This window comes from Thalia democratica, chromosome 4 (genome assembly GCF_965202585.1).
Source record: "Thalia democratica chromosome 4, ktThaDemo2.hap1.1, whole genome shotgun sequence".
Taxonomy (NCBI): domain Eukaryota; kingdom Metazoa; phylum Chordata; class Thaliacea; order Salpida; family Salpidae; genus Thalia; species Thalia democratica.
Window position 1 is genome coordinate 35,012,425 of NC_139168.1, and position 12,914 is coordinate 35,025,338.

The window sequence follows — 12,914 nt, forward strand, 5'->3', positions numbered from 1 at the left end:
TATGATAAAATTATGATAAATTATAATAAAATAAACCAATTTTTAAATTGTTAAATTTGAGCTGCAGGTTTAATCATTAACACCAAACTGTCTAAAAATTAAAATAATAAAAAGCACTTGGCTGCTCATTAATAGGCAAACATGCAGCATTGGAAACCAAAAAGTGGGGGAAAATCATGAAGCTCAAATGCCCAGTGTTAACCAAAACTTTAAGTATAAAATAAACCAAAAAATCAACTGTGTAATGAATGCTACTAAAGTGAACCCAATATAAGGTACTACAAATCAAACATAAACATATAAAATATTTTAAAATACTATTTGAATTAACATATTAATTTGCAATTTAGACACAATACCATGCCTTACTATGTTGTTTAGTAGTTGTTATAACTACTCGCATGCATGAAGTGTGTTAAATTTGGCTTAAATGTAAATAGTTAAACGGGAACGGGTCAGAAAAGCACAGGTGACACTTTAGCACAGAGTGTCACTTTAACACGGCGTCACTTTAGCACGAAAAGTCATTTAATTACAGAATTAATTTTGTTTTTATATTTTTCGCTTAAATCGCATTAGGTACGTGTTGTTTAAAAATCTAAAAACGAAATATGTAACATGTAAACTACATTTTATTAAGCTTTAAATAATTTACAAGTTTAAGCTTTAGTTAAAACTAAAACAAAAGTAAACTTAAAAACTTTTTAAAATTGTTTTACTATTTAATTTTAGATAAAAATATTTTGCTACTATCTTTTGTTTAAAGCTTTCAACATAAAACTAGCAATAAATACAAGCTCTAAGATTATAAAAACTTTTTTTTAATGCTCTAACTAATTTTAATAAGTCTAAACTTTAAGCGTAATTTTTCAATAAAAATTGAGATATATATATATAATGATTAAAAACTTTCTTACTCATTTTAAGCCCTTTTAAAACTTTTTAAACTTTATTTATAGTTTTTTTAAGACAATATTTTTAAAAGTGTTAGAAATAGTTTTTAAATTATTTGTTTGTTAGATAACTGTTTTAGATAATTAAACATTTTTCAAATTAACATTTTAAAAGATTTAAAATTATTACGTGCAAAAATGTCTATCCGTTTCCGTGCTAAAGTGACGCCGTGCCAAATCAACAGGATGCTGACTTTATAAAGTTAAATTTTAAACATTTTTTTAAATATATTCTTTAAAACTATTTAACTACTTAGAAGTATCGACTGTGCAAAAGTGTCACTCCGTGCTAAAAAGTCATTCCGTGCTAAAGTGACACTGTCCTTTTCTGACACCTACCAAATTGAACATGATATGTTGAGTTAATAAAAATCATAATTAAAAAGTTAAATGTTTGACGCAAAAACAAACTGAATATTAAAAAAAAAGTTGCTAAAAAGTTTTCAAAATTTAAGAAGTTTTTTGAAAGCTAATATATTATCTTTTTAAATAAAAAATTGCATTCCAAAAAAAAATATATATATATATATATAGATAGTGTCCTGGACAAGATGTTAAAAGGTATCCGTGATGTACGACCCGATAACCAAAAGGTTCTTCGTGCACCAGGTCCTAGGACCAAATATTTTGTTCATTAAACAATAAAATAGTTAAATGATAAACTAAAAACAATTATTTAATTTTATTATTTTAACTCCTGCTAAACTAAATTAAAAAACATCATTAAAAAATGTAAAACTTATACATAGTTCTTTATGCTTTATATCAAGTTGAACTCACAATACTTGTAACTTTTAACTTTGACTATTCTATCAAATCATTTGTGCTTTAAAAACAAAAACTTGAACTTTCCTTGTATTATATGAAAGAAGTAGTGATCTACAGTTTAATCCTTAAGATTTTGTTAATTTATAACGTTTTAAGTTTAAAACTGCAGTTCAAGATTCAAAACAAAATTTATAAATTTTACCTGTTTTTGGTCTTGTTTTGTAAACTATTTAAAACATTCTACAAACTTTTTGTTGTTTTACTTGTTGTACTCTTTTGTGTGAAAAATAAATAATACTTACACATATGTTGTTTAAAACTTTAAGTGTTTAATGAAAAAAGATAGCGTTATTTTTAAGTTGTGATTTTTTGAACATTTATACAACAAAGACAGACTATTGGTATTGGTCTTATTTGAACTGCATTATAAGCGTCGGTTGGCTGCAAATCTTAGGCGCTTTTTAATGATGAATATCTTACTGGTTTTTATTTTAAGTTTTAAGTAATATAACTTTTATTCAGTTTATTTTTTATATACCTAGGTAAGGTAGGCAGGGATATGGGTATTAGACTAAAAGTTTTGGGTAAGGTTGGCTAGAGGTAAGGTATATATAGACTTTAGATGTTCTTAGTATACTGCTGCGTTATCACTTTACCCCATATGCTATATGTTATGTATAAAATTTTTCTTAATTCTTACAATTGAGCCGACCCGTGATAAAAACTTTTATCACTATTAAAGTCTTATGTTTACTTTTTTAAACTTCCACTAATCTATCTATATATTAAATACTTAATATTTGATTAAGATTGATTATTGAGAAAGTTTTTTTTTAATCACTCTTAATTTTTATTTCTTTAATTTAAATACAACACTCTCATTAGTTAAAAATATCACAATTTTGCTAGTTTTAAGATTGTTAAAGATGCTTAAATAAACCATGAAGTTTTACAAAACCAAAAGTAGTTAAGTAATCGTATTTTAAAAATTATAACTTCGTGTTTTAATTTAAGTTTTTTAGTTTTGATTAGTAATACGACCGTTGAGGAACTTTTATTGATCTTAATTTGAAATATCACTAAACCTTAAAAATATTAAAACAGATGAAACACAACAACAACATAAAAATCTTAATCGAACTTTGTTAAATATTTAATTAATCAATATAGAAATAAATTGTTTATAAAAAAAAAGTTTTGAAACTGCTTTTATAATATTAATTTAAATTTATTTCGTTTCGATTTTTTAATACAAAAGCACTATTAATAATTAACATATTAAACATTTGAAATATATACAGCATTTTTATGCCCTTTTACTCAAGTCTTAATATTAAGAATTTAATTTAAGCAAGCTAAGATTTTAAAAAGAAATAAACAAAAATTTAAAAAAAAGTTTTTACTACAAATAAAGTTATTTCAATGCTAATCAAACATATTTCAGTAAAAGTAAAGCATAAATATCAATTTTTTATGATTAAAATGTTTGTGTTAGTTAATAAAATATCCTTAACCAATTTGAAAAATAACTGTATATATATATATTGAACTGGCTGAAGATTAGAGACAATCTTTTTTGTCTTTATGAAACATATGTTCCAGCATTTTTAAAATCGTCATTTCAATAAATTATTTTAAAAGCCCTTCAAGTGGGCTCAGTAGAAGGTGTTCAAGTTTGAACATTAACCTATTTTATATATATATATAATTTATTGAAATGACGATTTTAAAAATACTGGAACATATGTTTCATAAAGACAAAAAAGATTGTTTTAATCTTCAGCCAGTTCAAATTTAAAATTTTAAATTTGAACTGGCTAAAGATTAAAGACAATCTTTTTTATATATATATATCTAAAAAACAGCTTTTTGTTCATTTCTAAATTTAATTAGTCAAATAAGCTTGAAGAACACAACACTTAAGACATAGTAAAAACTTGTTAAAGTAGGTTTGTTTGAACAGAACTTAACTATAATATTATAAAACACCTTGGAAACAACTATGTAACAAATAGCTAATATTTTTCAGATTTAAAGTTTCGTTCACCATCTAGTTTAAAAACTATTCAAAACAAATCTTATAATAAAAAACTGTGACATAGTTAAAAATTTATAACATTTAAAGTGGTTGCAAAAATTTATAAAAAATAATGTATTCTATCAACCATTTTTAAAACATCTAAACACATTCAACTTTTTATGCAACTTAAGTTTCATGTTGTTATGCGTATACATCTAATTAAACAAGTTAAAAACTTTTTACATAATTTAAAAAGAAGGTTAAATATAGTAAGTAAAAAATATTTTTTTAGTATGATTTTGTATCTTATACTTGGTCAAATCTTTACTTTTTTCAAACTTATATTATCTTTATTAAGTCACAATTTTTGTTACCAAGTTTTAATAAATACGTATGCCGATTTTTACTATGAAAAAAGTGTACAATATAGAACATTAAATATTTAGTGTAAGTTAAATGCAAGGATAATTATAAAAGAAAAGAGTTTAGTTTAAAACTACCTTAAGATATAACTATAAATCAATGTACTTTAACAACTATTGTAGTTTTGGATTAAAATCGTTATAATTGCAGGAGTAAATTTCGTTTTTTGTTGTGTTAACATACATTCAGGGTAATTTGTTAATATTGTGTTCTACTTTATATATAATGAACAGTTAATGTCAATTAGAAAAAAATTATTAGTTGTAAAAAAACTAAAACAAAAGTAAGTTTTTGCTTTTGTTTAGAACTTTTTTTATTTATTTATTAGTCTTACAACAAACATTTTTGTTATTAAGCAGTGTAAAAGTATAAAATACTAAGGTACTTTTTTAATGACAAGAGTTGTAAAGTATACTGTTTGAGGTTCTTAAAACCAAAGCTTAGTTTTTAAATAAAGCTAAAAAAGTGCATAAATGTTATTTGAACAGCATTAAAAAGTTATTAATAAGTATAAGTATCATTAACGAAGCTAAACTTTTTGACCTAAGTGCTTTTCACGGTAAGCTTATTTATGATGATTTTAACGACTAGAAAATTGTTAAAACGTTGCACACAACTAAACTTAATTAAGGTTTTTTTTAATAACAGCAACAATTCTAAAATTAAATAATTATCATAGCTTAACAGAGAATCGTAAAAATAAAACTAAAATTCGTTATCGTTTCCTTGAAACTTTTCCTAAATTTAAAGAAAACGATAACGAATCTTAGTTTTATAAACCCATTAATATAGTCTTAGTATTATAAATCCATATTTAGTCCTTATTTTTATTAGTTGCTTAAACTTTATTTGCGGTTTACTCCTATACTTATTCACTATAAAGCAAAAGACCATTGTATTTCAAATTTAAAAACATAAAATACGTATGAAATTTGTAGCAGTGAAGACCAATGGTATTGTAAATGTTATTTTTTCCCTAACTCGTGTCTACTAAGTGACTCTTTTGTTTATTAAGCATCAAAAATTACTTTAGTCTTTTAGTACTAATTATTACCTACTCACATAGTAACAATTTTAAGTCAAAACAAAATAAATCAATTTTTTAAGTAAATTTGTTTTACATCTGTAGTAATACAATATAACTTTCAAAGAAAATTTGAAAGTTTAAAACGGATGGTTATCATTGTAAACATCATTTTTCTTAAGTCGAATCATAATGTTAGGTACATTGTTTATTTATAGGAAAGATTATTAGCTTAATTTATTATTAAGTTATTTTTTTCAGTACATTAATGGAATAATCAATCTATTATCAAAAACTAAAAGTTTAAAATAATGTTAGTGCGTAACTATAACTTTGCTGGGTAGCTGTCTAAATTGCACTAGCGTACAAAATTGCCGAAGTAACTTTTGCACGAGGGGTCACTTTTGCAGGAAAACACTTTTGCACGAGCAGACAATTTTGTACGAAGACAATTTTGCACGGTTAAATTTATTCATTTTCAATTCTTTTATTAATTTATTTTTTTTTGATTTTTTTTTATTATCACTGTTACATTTAACCCTTACCCTCGGTCGGTAAGTTATTTAATTTTAATTTTATATTTACTATACTTTTTTTATTTCATTTATTTTAATATATTTTTTAAGTTTTTTATTCACTATCACTGTTATCCCTAACCCTTACCCTCGGTTGGTAGCTTTTTTTTTAAAACTTTTATTAGTAATTTTTTTATTTTTATTTTTACTATCACTGTTATCCTTCACCCTTAATCGAGGTCAGTAACTTTTTTTTTCTATTTTTTATCTTTTTTTTCTAGTTTTTTTATTTTTATTTTTTTCTGTATTTTTTTACTCTCGTGCAAAAATATGACTCATGTAAAATTTAACCTTGGAGCAAAATCGTCTTCGTGCAGTTTTGATCCCTCGTGCAATTTTGGGCTCTCGAGCAAATTTGGCTTCGTGCAATTTTGTGCTTTCGTGCAATTTAGTCCCCTCGTGAAGTTTTATCTTTGTGAAATTTAGACCCGTTCCCATTATCAGTATGTATAATAAAAAATATGACTGTATAAACCCTTCTACTTTTATCATATTTGGAAAAACTTTAGGAAAAATATGGTTCTTATTTGTAGAATGACTTCAGGAAGCTGTTATTTTATAAATACTTTGACTTATAAACTAAGATTTAAAAAAAAAATTTAAACTAAAGAAGAATAACGTTTTTACTTATAACTCAAACTTACTTAAACTCTTTTTTTTAAATATTATTGCTGAAAACGTTTTAACAAAAAAATTAATTCCATAAACTATAATTTATTTACACTGTTTTAAATTTAAAAGCTGCTGGTTAACTTTAAAGATTCATAATTCATACAACCATAATTTTAACTTTCTATAATCATGATTTAATTTTTAAATTAAGATTTTCATCTTATAAAAGAAATAAAATTCTTCAAACTTATAAAAATACATCAAATGATTGTTTGTAGATAATTTTCAATTTATAAACCATAATACCTATTGTGTTTACTGTCACAAATTAAACTATTCTCTGTTAAATATAAAAACTACTTTTATAAAGTACTTATAATTTGTAAATAACCCAGAACCAGTTTTTTATTTAACTTATACAATAAGGTGTTAAAAGTTGGCTCTAAAATTTGTGAATTTGAAGTTTTTGTTAAATTGATAAATTAAAAAGTACTCAAAGTCATAAAATGTTAACAATATTAGTGAAACTATGCTTTGTTTTTTAATTTTTAACTTTGGCAGCCAACGTCTAAACAAAAACAAACTTTTAAGTGTTTATCGATAAAATAAATAATAAAAATACTGTTTATTTAAAAACAATTATACGTAATAAGCTATTAAAAAATAAAAGCAAAAAGTTTATTAGTTTTTATTCTAATGTGTTAATAAATTTTGTTATTTACTCTTCTAAAATTTTGTTAATAATTTTATCTAAATATTTTTATTTAACTTTATAAGTTAATTATTATTTTTTAATTTTTTTGATAAATATATTGATTATTAATTTACAAAACTATCACTGCTTTTACACTTTATTAAACAATAGCTAAATGGTCAACCTTTATTTCTATAAGAGTTAAATAGAAGTTTAGTCTTACAAAAATAACAAATAAACTTGTTTTAAAAGTAATGAATACTAAGTAACTTATACTTTAACTAAACATTCAAAAACATTTAAGTTAAAGTAATAAAACTTGATTATGAATTTATTTCTAGTGCAAGCTTTTAAAGTATTTGTAAACAAAGTTCTGCCAATTTAGTTTTTGTGAACGGAGTTCTTGTCAGCTTTGTACATAGACGATTGGTTTTTGTCAAATCTTACACTTATTATCCTAATACAGTTTTCTATAGCTTTATGTAAATGTAAAGTCTTACTAATAAGTAAAAGTTAAGTTACACGTCTTTATTTGAATTATCTTTAGTAAATTATATTGAGTTAAAACATAAATTTTACATTTTTCTATAACAACTAATATATAAAATTGTTATAGTAAGATAATATTTTAAATATGTTTAAGTATACTAAGAACTAAAACACGCTAATGGATACCACAAATACAATAATAAGGATACATGTAAGCCTTGCTAGAAAGATAGTTTCAATATAATTTCTTTGAACGTTTCCTTAACGACTGTACACCGCTAATATTATTTGAACGTAAGGTAACATGTTACTTTGGTTTAGTTACTCGTTTATACCTAATGCAGTTATTAAAAGAGTAAAGTTTAATTACTTTTTAAACGAAAAATCATTTTGTTTTAATTAAAGCATATCTAAGTTTTATTTAACAGCTACTATATCTATAAATTTTAATTTTTAATTTTTAATTACTTCACTAAAAAATATCTTATTTTAGTTATATGAGTATTTTTTAAAGTACACACATGTTCACGGTTACGTACATATACTTTTTGAAGTGTACAAAATTAACTAAATAATGAATTATTTAAATAAAGGGATAAAATATCTTATACTCTATTATTTTAAACTATTAAACCATTATAATAAAACTTTGCGTTATTGATATCAAAAAATTTTACGAATATTAGTTTCTTACTAATATACTAATTAAAATTTTGATAAATATCAAACGTTTTTCTACGTACATTGCAAAAAATGAAAGTTTAAATAATCTGTTGATGTATGAAGAACTTAACAATTTATTCATTAACATAAACCAAAAAAAATTGTTCATTTTTTTGCTTACTTATTAAATTTTATAATTTAAATAAACTTTATATTTAATAATTCACCAACAAGTTTAAAATTAAATTTAATTAGTGAGTATTTGTTTTCTTTTACTATGAGTTTCTATAAAATATGGCTTCATTACTTAAGGAATACTAACTGACCTTTTTAAAAAATTTTTTCGGACTCTAAACTTGTTTATAAAATAAATTAGAATACAATAGTTACACCAGAGATTAATATAAAATGTATTATAAAAATTAAGTTAAGGACCAATCGCAATACTTAGTTAAAGTATCAAAATTTTAACTATTTTTCTATCGAAAATTTTTAATTCAAAACATTTTTAATTTTTTTGTTTTAGATACCATTAAACTTGTTTTAAAACTGTAAAAAAACACTTTTAGAGCTTTTGTAAGTAGAAAAAACATACTAAAAAAAACTATAAACTCTAAAAAAAGATCCCATTTTGATTTATAGTTTAATATGACAAACACATTATACGCTACTTCTGCTAATTTTTTGCTAAATTAAGTCATTTAAAACTATAACTTTAGTTTTATTATGTTTAGATACCTTAGATTACTTACTTTTTCAACTTAATTTGATGGAAAACTCATACTTACTATGATAAATTGTGTTTAGTTTTTATGGTGTTTTGTGAAGAGATAAACTAAGAACTGACAATTTAGTTTTTTAATTTACTGAACATGTTGGTTTACAAAAGAGACTTTAGTCAGCTTATAATAAAAAGTAGCAAATAATAAATTTATAAAATTTATTTTTGATCTTTTTAAGTAGTAAAATGATGTTCATTGAAGCATTTTTGCAAAACTCTTTAAAACATAATTTTTGCTTTTGTTGTGTGTAGACAAGTATGAATTTGTTCATGTATTTTTGAATTTTATTTTAGTATTTTTCAAGTTTTATTAAACATTGTACTATTTTTTTTAAATATTTGATATTAATTTTCCTATACTTTTTTATCGAATTTTCAGATGTATCTACTTTAAATCTTACTCTTAAATGTTTATTAGACATAATAAAACTAAAATATAAACTAAATATTTCGGAATTAATTATTAAAGTTAATAATGTTAAACGATACTTTACTGTGTTTTTAAACACTTTAAACACAACTGAGATGAATTTATAAGCTTTAGTAAGTTTGTTGATGAGAGTATGTAAACATTATTTTTCAAAACGCCTAAAGGTAAAGTCTATTTAACATAATTTAATTATCATACCTATGGTCAACGTAATCGAATTACTTAATTAGATGTATTTAATTAAACGAAAACATTTTTGTGGTTATCTATAATAAATTATTGAACCGATTTCGTCTACAATTTATAATATATCTGTGGTTCATCAATATATTTCTAGACTAAATTTTTATCCATTACTTGGTTTTAAATTACATACCTTGTACCTAAAATATACAGATAGAAAAAATCCTAAAAAGTTTGTTTTACAAATATAAATTGTATAGAAAAACTTATAAAAATCTCGTACACTTTTTTCTTTGGTATAAGTATTTTGTGATGAATATTTTTGTGGTTTAAATTAATTTATTCTAATTTAAAATGTTCAAGAAATAATTACTAACATCGAAAAACTTATAAAAAACTCATCAACTTTTTTTTAGTATTAATGTGTTGTTTTGATTTTTTTTTGTAGTGTATATTAAACTTTATTGTTAATAAGTTTTAAGGAGGTCATACGACAACCATTTCAATGTGATCAATCAGAGTAAAACTAAGCTGATGGATTAAATAATACAGTAATTTAGATCCATTTGGGAAATACGAGATTAAGAAAACAAGTTATGCACTATTATTCAAGAAGCATACAGCATGTGATGATGGAAATTTCATGTACTAATTTAGTGACAGCTGAGATTCTGTACAGCCAATTTACTCAATACTTGTATTAACATAATGAAAAGACACGCTTAATTAAATTTAAATTTCACAGAACATGTTTTAAAGCTTGTAAAGCTCCGGCTACAGTTGATCAAAATTTACAATGTAAGTTGCTAGCATGAATTTTTTGCATATTTTAGGCAACATTACTTGAAAAACTTGCTATTAAAAGTTTCTAAAGCATATTTGATTGATAATTAGAAAAAAAAAACTACTGACAACTTGTTTTTATTGATCTGTAGCTGAATAATTTTAATTAAAAGTATTTGTTTTTAAAGCTTGTGTATGATAATAACATTTGATATAAATTAAAACTCTCTACCTCATATTTTACCTGGATAAAAATACATATGTTGGCATGTAAAACGTTTTTTTTTTTGCGCTTTGCAGTGCATTTTTATGCAGATCAATAAATATATTGAAAAAGCAAATCTATGCCGCTCCCATGAATTATTTATTGGTAACGCCGGTTGAGAAATTCGCTTCCTACCTAAAAGGTTTTAGCGCGTTAGTTTGATCTAAGCTTGTTTCTATTTAAACTAAATATTCTTATTTGTTGCCAAATTAAAAATTTTAAAGTATAAATTTGTTGTAAAACTTTAACTTATTGCTTTAAATTTTAAAGAAAAACACTTGAAGTTTCATTTAAAACTAATTATAATCTTTTACGTATTTCTATGACTTACTACATTTAACTAAAGCTAACAAAAGAGCAAAAGTATTTAAAGTGCTGCAAAAGACTTTTTAAGCTTTGTCACTTTGTTAATAAACGAACGAAACAGCCAATTTGGTGAGAATCTAAATTTCGATTGCCTTTAACAAAACACCGTCCTTTTCAAAAACGCACACGTAAAAAAAATGGTACAGAAAGAATAGAGAAATAACCAACAAAAACCACTAGGACTTTCAAGTAGGTTTAAAGCTACTTAAAAGCGCTGAAAAGTGCTTATTAAAGGCGGGCAATAAAAAAGAGATTAACACCGATGTTGGACGTTGTAGTTTTTATTTGAATTTTACAGGAAACACGGCACCAACAATTAAGCGCTTGTCAAAAACTCCATCACTTTTCGATTCGAGTTAAATAAACAGAGTCAGAAAGACCATGCGAGCTTTTTACTATCTAAGTTGATTAAGACTGCAATGATTAATATAAGTTCAGTATTTTGTGTTTTTATTAGTTCAAAATTTAAAATAACTTGTTTTTAATCGTTAAAACTACGTTAATTAATGTGTAGTAATTTAAAAAAATACATAACTTGAAAATCATGTTTTAATAGTCTGTTAAAAAAAAGCTTAATTAGTAAATCAGACTGTAGCTTAAACTATCAAATGAGTGTTTGAAAACAAGTGTGTATGAAACATATGTTGTAAGATTGACTAGCATCAATTATTCAAACGTGTCGCCTTTCAAACTTCATTCTTCATTTCGGTTCGTTTTCAGTAATCCTGAGTGAAGAGAACCAACTGGCCGATATTTTTTAACCTTGGTGCTTCAAGGAAAAAAAAATCAGTTCTATTTCTGTAAACAAACACTTTTAGCTACAGCTTGGGAAGTATTATGAGTTAAGGTTAAACAAATGCTAGAGGTTCGGATGAGGAAATAATTTTTCTCATGACAGCTTTTATTAAATTTAAGATGACCTTTGCCTTCAGCGTTAGAGTGTGACATACATTATGCATGTGCTTTTACACTTTAAAATCTGTAATACTTTTTACGATTTTTTGTGATATTTTGATATACTTTTAAAATGTATCAATAATTACTAAGTCCGTTTCTGCTTTGTCATAAGTTTATATAATACATTTAATCTTTTATTGTTAATTCCTATTTAAATAGAAAAATAAAAAGAAAATAAACTGAGTCAGACAAAAACAAGTGGGATGAACGCACCTGCAAAAAATGACAAAAGTGAGCTAGATTTGCAAAACTCTAACAAAAAAGTCTATGTCACAAAAGAAAAGACAACAATAGAAGATAGATTGCGATAACACAGTTGTTGAAGATTGATACAAAATCTGTCAGGCAGGTTTGAATGCCCCGCTAAAACACAATGAGACCTGCTACAACGAAAAAGATTTGATAAAAGATGGAATGCTTGTTAAAACATTTATGATTTGGAAGTTTTCGACGACGTAACAAATAAAATAAAAACTGTTGCTTCTATCTATTGTCAAAGGAAGTTTTATGCTTAATGGAAAAATGTTTATTGTTAACTGGGTGGTACAAAATTTTTTAAAGTTCTTTACAACTAACTGTTATTACATCAAAAACTTAAAGCACCTTTTAATAGTGTTTATAAATATTTTGACCAAACTAACAAAACGCTTTTTAGATAACAAAATTGAAGTAACAATAAACTAACAAGTTTTTGATTTTTATGGGAGTATAAGTAATGATAACACTATGCGAGAAAAAAAATAAAGATAAAAATTTGATAACATATTTATAAGCGTAAGACATTGACAAACTTGTATGAAATCTAATTCATCATGTTCATATTTGTTTACAATTAGTCGTATCTTGCAACTCAGTACTTATTTACAGAAAATTTATAGATAACTACAAGTATGATTTTTAGCCGTTTTTTAGAATTTATTTTACAGAA